Here is a 9,326-nt window from a genome sequence, read left to right on the forward strand (position 1 = left end):
GAAAGTTGCCTCCAATTTTCTCAGAAAGTTAGCGATAGGTTGCAGCAATAGATTATCGTCAACTTTCTAATAAAGTTAGTAACAACTTGTAGTCTAGTTGATTGCAATTAATGTATATCATTTTTCTGATCCGAAAGTCTGGCTATCAAGGCTAATAGTCATTTTGACTGCAAATTGCCGTCAACTGAAACATTTAACTTGTCCGAAACCTGCCGTTGGTAATAAATGGTAAATTGTTAATAAAAATTGAAATACAAAAATTGCTATTAACGTTCTGTCAATTAGCACTATGCATCACACTCATGTTATATTAAGAAACTAACAGATCTTCTGTTAACGCAAAAGTGTAAAATATAAGTTAAATGACGTCAAATATCGGATAACTTAAATTTAACTTTTGCTCTTTTATTTCGTACAAGCAACTTGATGATAAATTTTTTTGTTAATATCCCTTCAAATTTAAACTTGATGATAGACTAAAGGAATCTTTGGCTTTACAAATCTGGGCTATCAGACTCTCTGCGACTAAATTAGCGTTTAATCATTATGCGCACGCCAGGGTATTGCAAAACATAATTAGTGAGAAATATATTTTACGAACTTAATACTATTTTCATGGTAAATTTTTAATTGTAATTAAATTCAACATCACTGATAACGCTGATGTACTATTGTAAAAAATATGTTACTGAATTTTTATAAATAATTTTTTTTTTTTAATATTGGTGCTTAAAAAAGGCAATATGCGCAGAAACAGGGCGATAATTACTTCCAATATTAACCAAAGTTATTTCCATATTGAAAGCAAGTTTACATTCTATTTTCGACATCAACTTTTGTAATTAATCCCCACAATAAATTTATGTTACCTTTTTAAGGGCGCCACTGGAAGTGATAACGGCCTCCCAGAACCGGATCTTAGATCATCAGGGTCGGTGTAATTTTATTTAATTGTAAGAGGAGGATGAGGAAGGATAACTTATAAATAATTTACTATTTCAATTCACCAATTAAACCTTTTTTATTTTCTCATGACCCAATTGACCTTTATAATTTTAACTTCACTTATAACCTTTTTATAAACCTTATTTTATACCTTTTTAAACCTTATAACTTCTTATCTAAACCTTATGACATTAAACCTTATAACCTTAGAACCTTATGACCTTATAACATTAAACCTTATGACATTAATTGACCTTAACATAAAACCTTATAACCTTTATAACTTCATTAAACCTTATAACCTTTTATTTATTTACCCGCAATAATTTTTATTAATAAAACCAGCCAACTACCTTTGGCGTTACCACACACTCACACATACAACAGTTAAAAATCGCTTAACCTTCGCGACACTTAATTACTAAATTAGCCAACTACCTTTGGCATTTCCACACACTCACACACACAATGATTAAAAATCGCTTAACCTTCGCGACACTTAATTACTAAATTAGCCAACTACCTTTGGCATTTCCACACACTCACACACACAATGATTAAAAATCGCTTAACCTTTGCGACACTTAATTACTAAATTAGCCAACTACCTTTGGCATTTCCACACACTCGGTCCCCTGGACTTATTTTACACACACTTCTTAAATTAATTTTCCGCAATTAATAATTAATTTAGAGAATTATATAATTTTTAATTAATTTATTAATTGATTTTCCTTTCCTATTTTATTGAGTATTATTTCCTTTTAATTTCTTATCACTTATTTTAATATCACAACCTTCACTCATTAATTTAATAACGCGTTACTTCAGGTACTTTTATCACCGCGATAATTATTCTTATTTTATTTACGCCTTTTTCTTAATTAATTATAATTTCTTTAATTACGTAAATTCTCCTAATTAATTTTACGACGCCTTCGACTACGGACTTCTCTTATTTTCCCGAGACAATTTTAATTGATTTTCTTAATTTATTATTTTTATTAAATTTTATTTATAAGTAATTAATAATTGACTAGCGTCTATGACTAGATTCGACAGTTCCGGTGCACGCGTCACTCGACCCACCTGGAAACTTCTAGAACAGTTCCGGCTACCTGCCTGGAATTATTTTATATACGCAATGGCTCCGGCTACCTGCCTGGAGTTAATTAATTACTAAAATCTTATAATTATATCCAAATTTAATTTATTAATTTTCTTTATAAAATTAATTTAATTTGCGAGAATTTTCTTTAGACGCGACGATATTAACGTATGCCAAGTATTTAATAAAATTTTCCGGCTTCCCGCCTGGAATAAATTTTATAAATACCTCAACAATTAATTCCCCAGCTCCTAGTTGTCGTCTCTGTCCGGGTTTCTGTCTAGTTATTTTTCCTCGTTCTCGTTTAGTCTAATTTTGGTTCCGTCTCTCTCTGTTTTTTTCTTTCTCTCTCTCTCTCTCCTTTTTTTCTTTCTCCTCACTCTCCTTTAACCTGTTGCAATCAGACGCAATTAGTAATGTTTTATATAAAATACCGGCTAACTGCCTGGTATTTATTATTAATAATCGGGATTTTTATCGCTTGGTTCCACAATAGACTCAAGCTAATTATTAATTAATTACCTGGTTAATTAATTTAACGGCGTCTGTATGGCGTCGGTTGTCTGGTTACTTCGTCTCTCCACCTCTCTACTCGGACGTCCCGATGGTTAATGCCCGATTCTCGTTCCGGTCCCCGTTTTTAATTGCTCGCTCACTCTTGACTATAGTTGTCCTTTTTTCTCTCCTACTTAACTCTAGGTGGGGTCGACGGTCGAGCAAGTGAAATTTCCATTTCCGGACGACTAGTCGCTACCTACCCGGAATACCCGAAGTGGTAATGTCACATGACCGACAGTGCGCATAATAGATTTTATTTTAAAATTATTTGAACGCGGTAAATACGAATTTACCCCGTTACAATTTGATAGTTTATTTTATTTTAAATAATTTCTCAAGAAGCATATGCTAATGCAGCTCCTTATAGATAAAATCTGTTTTTGGCAGACATAATCTTGAGAGAGAAATTAGGGCTGATGTGTTTGCTCGCTAGACGTTCAGTAACGTCGGTTATTTTTCATGAAACTTCTCCCAGTCGGCCAGCGTAATGTTAAAACGCTTGGGGTCAGCCCCATCGAGGCCCTCCCGGTCTCTTGGAATTCCAAGGCTGACCTCGATCGCATAGTGGTCGGTACTTTGCACTCACTCGCGTTTGATAGCTGGGGGAGTCCACCCCCCCCCCATAAAACAGATTGTGGGTTCTAGTCCACGCTAAGTTACCGACGGAGGGTAACTTGCTGGTGGTCGGTGGGCATACTGGTGGTCGGTAAGGCCTGTTTTACCGGCTGCCCTTAGATTGGCAGTCGGTAAACTCTGATTTGGCAGTGGGCAAGCTCGTATAAGCAGTCGGGAAGCTCTATTTTACCCACTGTAAATCATTCTTGAGCTCTTTGTCAGGCACTGTTTGAGCTTTATGGAGGCCATTTTGAGCTCATAATATAGCTCTGCCGGTTAAATTAACTAGAGGTCGCTTAAAGTCTGTTCGGTGCAGAAAATTTTGAAACAAAATAGACTTCGTGATGGCGATCAAGGCTGACGTTTTTCAGTCTATCAGCTTTGAGCGTCATCACAAAGTACATTTACACACCCATCCGGTTTTATATATTGAAACTGGGGTGTGTAAGGGTACATGCGAGAAGCACTCTTCTCTTGAATATTGCATCATCTAACAGGCCTGGATTCGTTTTCCTTTGTTTGTGACGTCATTCGACAAGTTTGAACTTGTTTTATGGTTTGGGGTGGGGGATCCTAGTCTGAGCGCTGAGCTCGAGAGCTCGCATCCAGTCAGTCTACGCTGAGAAGAGTTTAAGTGAACAGTTTTTGTGCCAGACCTTGTATTTATGGCTGCATTAACTGAAAGTGAAAAGATTTTTCTTCGTAATAATTACCCTTTTGCGGAAAGTTTTGAAGATCTCATTGAAGGGTTTTTTGGCGACGTGCCTTCTCCTAAGTCTATCTGAAACTAGAAAAGCGTATGGCAAATAAATAATCATGATGAGTCGTTCGTCAAGGTATGTAGTAATTATTTTTTTTTTAATAACCTGCTTTATAGTCGTTTAATTATAATAACTAATTAATTAAACTTCTTTTTCAGACCCCATGTGTGTACGGATGTATGTTTTCATGATGCGCAGATCGACTTCGAGGATGTAATGGACGACGACAACGTTAATGACTTTGATCGTCATAATGAAAAACGAGAAAAATTAAAAAAATTGGCCGAACAAAAGAACGAAATCGATTTACAAGTGAAGCATTGGAATAAATTATTACTCAGCTTCAAAGATCGCCGTAAATACGAACAGGCTTGCCATAAAACTACGTTCATGCTAATCAAGCTATTGTTTAACGCTAACAAACACCATGGACCTAATAATTGATTTTGTGGGTTGCGAGATGCCTGATGGCAAATTTGTGGTGGAAGAACTGTGCGCTACTGATATTTATGATAAAGTGGGTACATATGGGCTTGCAAGATGTAAACATTGGTTGTTTGAATCACCTTTGGATCAAGTCGACGTTGCTGTAATGCAGAAAAGTGTTGATCACTGTGGACATCAACATTCAATATCATGGATAGCTGGTTTGCTACCATATGAATTATTGAAAGAAATTCTTGAAATTATGGTCAAACATGCACGATACTTTTACGTACAAGGTGAATGGAAGAAAAAATGGTTTGAAGATCTAATTGACACTGCTGTTCCAATCATTGACTTAGAAAAAATGAGATTTTTCTCACTCTATCAAAAGAATGATTTTTCGAAGCATCAATGTCTATATTATGCTTATCATTTGAAGAAATTAGATACTTTATGCGCATTTCAAAATGTCCAAGAGTTCAAGAGATGGTTCTGTCATTTTTATGGAATTCAACCTTGGCACAAACTACCAGAAGAATTAAAAAATAATGAAAAATTAATGGGCTATCAAAGGTGTCGGGATCATTATATATTCAACGATGATATCCCTGATAGCTTTGCATATCCATTTAAAAAAGATTGCTCTAACTGTAGTGCATTTCTTTAGGTTCAGGAAAATATTTATAATTTATTATGTATTTGTATTTGAGGTTACGTACGACTAGAATGTATATTTTTTTTAGGTTAAGAAGAAAATACTACAGTTTATTATGTATTTGAGGTTATGTACGACTAAAATGTATAGTTTTAAGTTTAAGAAAAAAGAGTATAGTTGATGTAAGGCTAAAATGTATATTTTAGGTTAAAAAAAAAAATATCTATAGTTTATTATGTATTTAAGGTTATGCAAGACTTAAATGTATATTTTAGGTTATAAGTAATAAAAAACACTATATATCAATATAAAAAAAAAGTTTATTCATTTATAAATGTAAGTTTATTAATTAATACAGGTTCAATAATTATATTTAATTTATTAATTCTTTGTTTAAATCGTTCTCGATCTCTTGCTGCTTGTTCCCTTTTGCCTCTTCTTGCTTGCTTGTGTGCAAATCTCCATACATCCATGCGATGTATGGTTGGCGTTGGATTAAATTTAACAGTCTTCATATTAGTTTTCGTACGATGCTGCTTATAGGATTATACTCGACTATGCGATCATGTATTATGAGGCAGTAAGCTGATGTCTGTGCAGGGAATTGATTTGCGGATTCAAATTCTAGACGAATGTCCACTGGTCCAGATTTTATCGATTCGTTTTGTTTTGAGCAATCGATAACATACAGTGGTGCTTGTTCCAAAAATTTCTTCTTCGTTAGCAGTGGCTCAGGTTCTTTGTTGTAGTATGAAATTTGGAAATTTATATACATGTCGTACAACAGAGCATATTGATTGTTTGCAATGTTGAGGTTTAAATTCCCATAAGAATAACTCTGAGAGTTTAAAAATAATTTTATATCTCTGATGTTACAATGATCAAATACGCTGGCATTTTTAGTTGCGTCATTTTTTCTTGCTGTTTAAAATCCAAGTATCACAAAACGTGGTTTCTCAAGCTGCGTAGAAGTTTTTACTGCCCAAATGTGCTTCGAAGTATTTGGCAATAGAGGATACTCGTACAGCTCCCAAGCACGGAAACTGATTGAGATAGCTGGATCACTTGTGATATAATTCAAAGCTTCAATTTTTTGTTTATCAGCCATAGTCACATATGGTACAATCCACTCGATTTTTTGCAGCGTAATTTTAACAGCTTCAGCATGAGCTCCAGCAGCAGGTGTGCCCACAACGTAGGCATTCAAATCAGCATTTGACCTTATTAAAATCAATTCATGCTTTGCATTGATGACAACTTTATGGTAATCTTCAGCAAATCCAAGCAAAAGACTCAGTGGCATAGATACATCAAAGTAGCCATTGTCATTGTGTAATTTGTTTACAGCTTCATCTACAATCCAGCCTGAGTTCTCGAGTATATTTTGTTGAGCAGGACTCAGTGATGTGTATCCTTTCATGAGACTTGGCATACCGACATTTTTATTACGATCAATCTCAACACCATTGAGCTCGTAGCGTATTTTTTCAAACATATGACAGACTGTCATGTTGACCATGTGAGTAGTTGCACTTACAGTTGTACCATCAGACTTTGTGAATTTTCCGTACACATGTAGTGTACTCTTACTTGGAAGTAGACACAAATCTTGATGTTAAACAGCAATTCTTATTTCATCGCTGTTGTTAAATGTTGATAAAGCATACGGGAGATGAGCATGCGCTTCATAGTGCGCAATTGACTCATCAAAAATAATTTGTCGTTGAATATTTAAGATTTCCGCCGCCGCCATGGTCGTGTACACGTCAAACAACAAAAATAAATTTTTATTTTCTTAATTTTCCACGTAATTTTAGTCCTAGGCTCTGTAGAAACTGAGCGTTCTGATGTAGTAACACCTTGTGAAGTACTCGGCGACTGATGTTGCTCGACCATGTTGCTATTCAGTGCCAGTGATTTCGTAACTTCCTGTTGGTATTGTCAAGACTCTCTCTTCAACAGTTTCATATCTTTTTATAGCCAGCACCACTTTTTGTCTCATACACGATACCCATTATTTTATAGACTTTATATGCAGTTTATGGTTATCGTCTCACCTCTGAAATTAGCCAGTTTTCCGTCTTGATCGACAATTCTTTGTCTGAGAATTTGTATTGCTTGTACGGCGATTGGAAGATAAATGACGTGAGATGGCAATTCAACAATTTTATATCCTGGTGGTAAACTTGGAAAAAATTCATGAATTGTGTGAACTCTGTGCTCATTTATGTAAGCACCTGATATAATGTTGCACTCAACTCTCAGAGCATTGAGTTTTAATATTTTCACTGGTAAATCTGATGAGTGAGTTTTATGTGGTGTCAGCTTTCGGTTTGTAAATCCCAGTAGTGTACCAATAGAATCTTGGGGTGTAAAATTTACAAATTGATCACATTTAATTTCACTTCTCAATTCATTATTATTGGCTTTTATGCTGATGCTAAGTCTTTGTAATTTCTTTTGAATGTATTTTTCAATGTCAGTGATTTCGTAACTTCCTGTTGGTATTGTCAAGACTCTCTCTTCAAAAGTTTCATATTTTCCAGCTTTTATATTTTCACTCATTAGATTATTTTTATTATTATCGTCAGTTACTGCGACATTGTCATCAAACTTTGTAATTATTGCTACATTTCTTTTAGCTCTTGTTTTCTTGACAATTTTTTTCTCATCAACATTATTTTTATCATTTGTATCAATTTTTTCGATATCAATATTATCCACAGGATAAGAGACATAGAATTTATTAGCACCAACATCAATATTGGGTATTGAATTAAATGTTAATAACTCTACAAGTCCCAGGACATAATTTTTATTCGGTGATAATTCAATTGGAGGGAAATAATTGGCCTCCAACACGGATGTGGATCCTGTCAGTGTTAATGTGAATGACTCAGCCATGACTGATGTGCTCTACACAAAGTCACATCAATTTATAGTTGTCTAGTGAGAAATTTTAGACATAAATGTCCGCATATAATTGTATCAAAATTCTGATATCTTCTGTGATTATATTTTACGCTACTAACATCGAGATACTCCATAAGATCTTGTGGAGGTTGTAAATTACCAAAACTGTCAAAATAAATAACTTTATGATTATTTTTTTTGTATGCAACCCAATGAGTACCAGGTCCGAATTCATCATCAAGATTAATAATAGCTGATTCGTTTTTTCTCGGACCAGTTTTAGGTAAATCATTCCTCATAAAAACACCGCGAAAGTTTGGAATTTTTAGAGCTTTAGCGTATTTCAGTAAATCGATGTTTGTAAGTGGTCGATGTGGTAGCTCTACTTGTTTTTTGACTTGCATCCTCTGCCTACTGGATATGGTCTCAAAAATAAACCCATACCACGTCTGTAAGGTCTCAAGTATAAACCTTTACCCATTGGATGGAACCGGTAGAATTCGTGGCCGCCGAATATTTTTTTTCCCACCAGATTTTTTAACAGCCTGACGAGCTCCTTTCAACGCCGTTTTAATTGGATCACTTCCAGGAGTCATGGAATTTTTGGCAGCTGTGACAACTTGTCTTAGTGCTACTTGTTTCTTTACACTAGTCTTTTTCTTGCTAGTCTTCCTCTTGCTAGGCTTTTTCTTGCCAGCTGTTCTCTTCTTTAATCCCATTCCGAATCTTTTTTTCATCTTCATGATTTTATTTACACTCCACGCAGCAGCTTTTTCACCAATACCAGCGTCCTTTGCTTGATGACGTTGCCACGCCTTCTCAACAAGTATTTTATCAGTCTCGTGACGTGCCGCCAAATTTTGGCGATTATACGAGTATGCGATATCGTGTTCTTTACACGCAACGTCCACAGGATTAATTCCGGGATCACCACGAGCTAATCTTTTGGCTAGCTTTGTACCTGGTCCACAGTACTGGTATCCAGGTATGTGTAGTTCAACTGGTAGCTTATTAATTAGACTGTTTATAAAACCTTTACCACTGGTCTTTACACATGTGCTCTCCATAGTAGTAGCATCATGACTGACTTGAAATGATATAATATCTGGTACTTATAGCTCGCTGAGTGAGTTGTTGTTGTGATCGCAACCTGGCAACATGGAGTTTAAAAATCAAGCGGCCAAGTTACCAGTAATAAATTTTGATCAAATTGTTCAAGGTACCGGAGTGAAAAAAGTTAAGAGACACGGCGCTTTATTGCCAAACAGTGTACGCGCTATATTTTGTGGTCCATCAAATTGCGGAAAAACAAATGCTCTACTCTCACTCATCATACACCCCAATG

The sequence above is a fragment of the Microplitis demolitor genome, chromosome 6 (genome assembly GCF_026212275.2).
Source record: "Microplitis demolitor isolate Queensland-Clemson2020A chromosome 6, iyMicDemo2.1a, whole genome shotgun sequence".
Taxonomy (NCBI): domain Eukaryota; kingdom Metazoa; phylum Arthropoda; class Insecta; order Hymenoptera; family Braconidae; genus Microplitis; species Microplitis demolitor.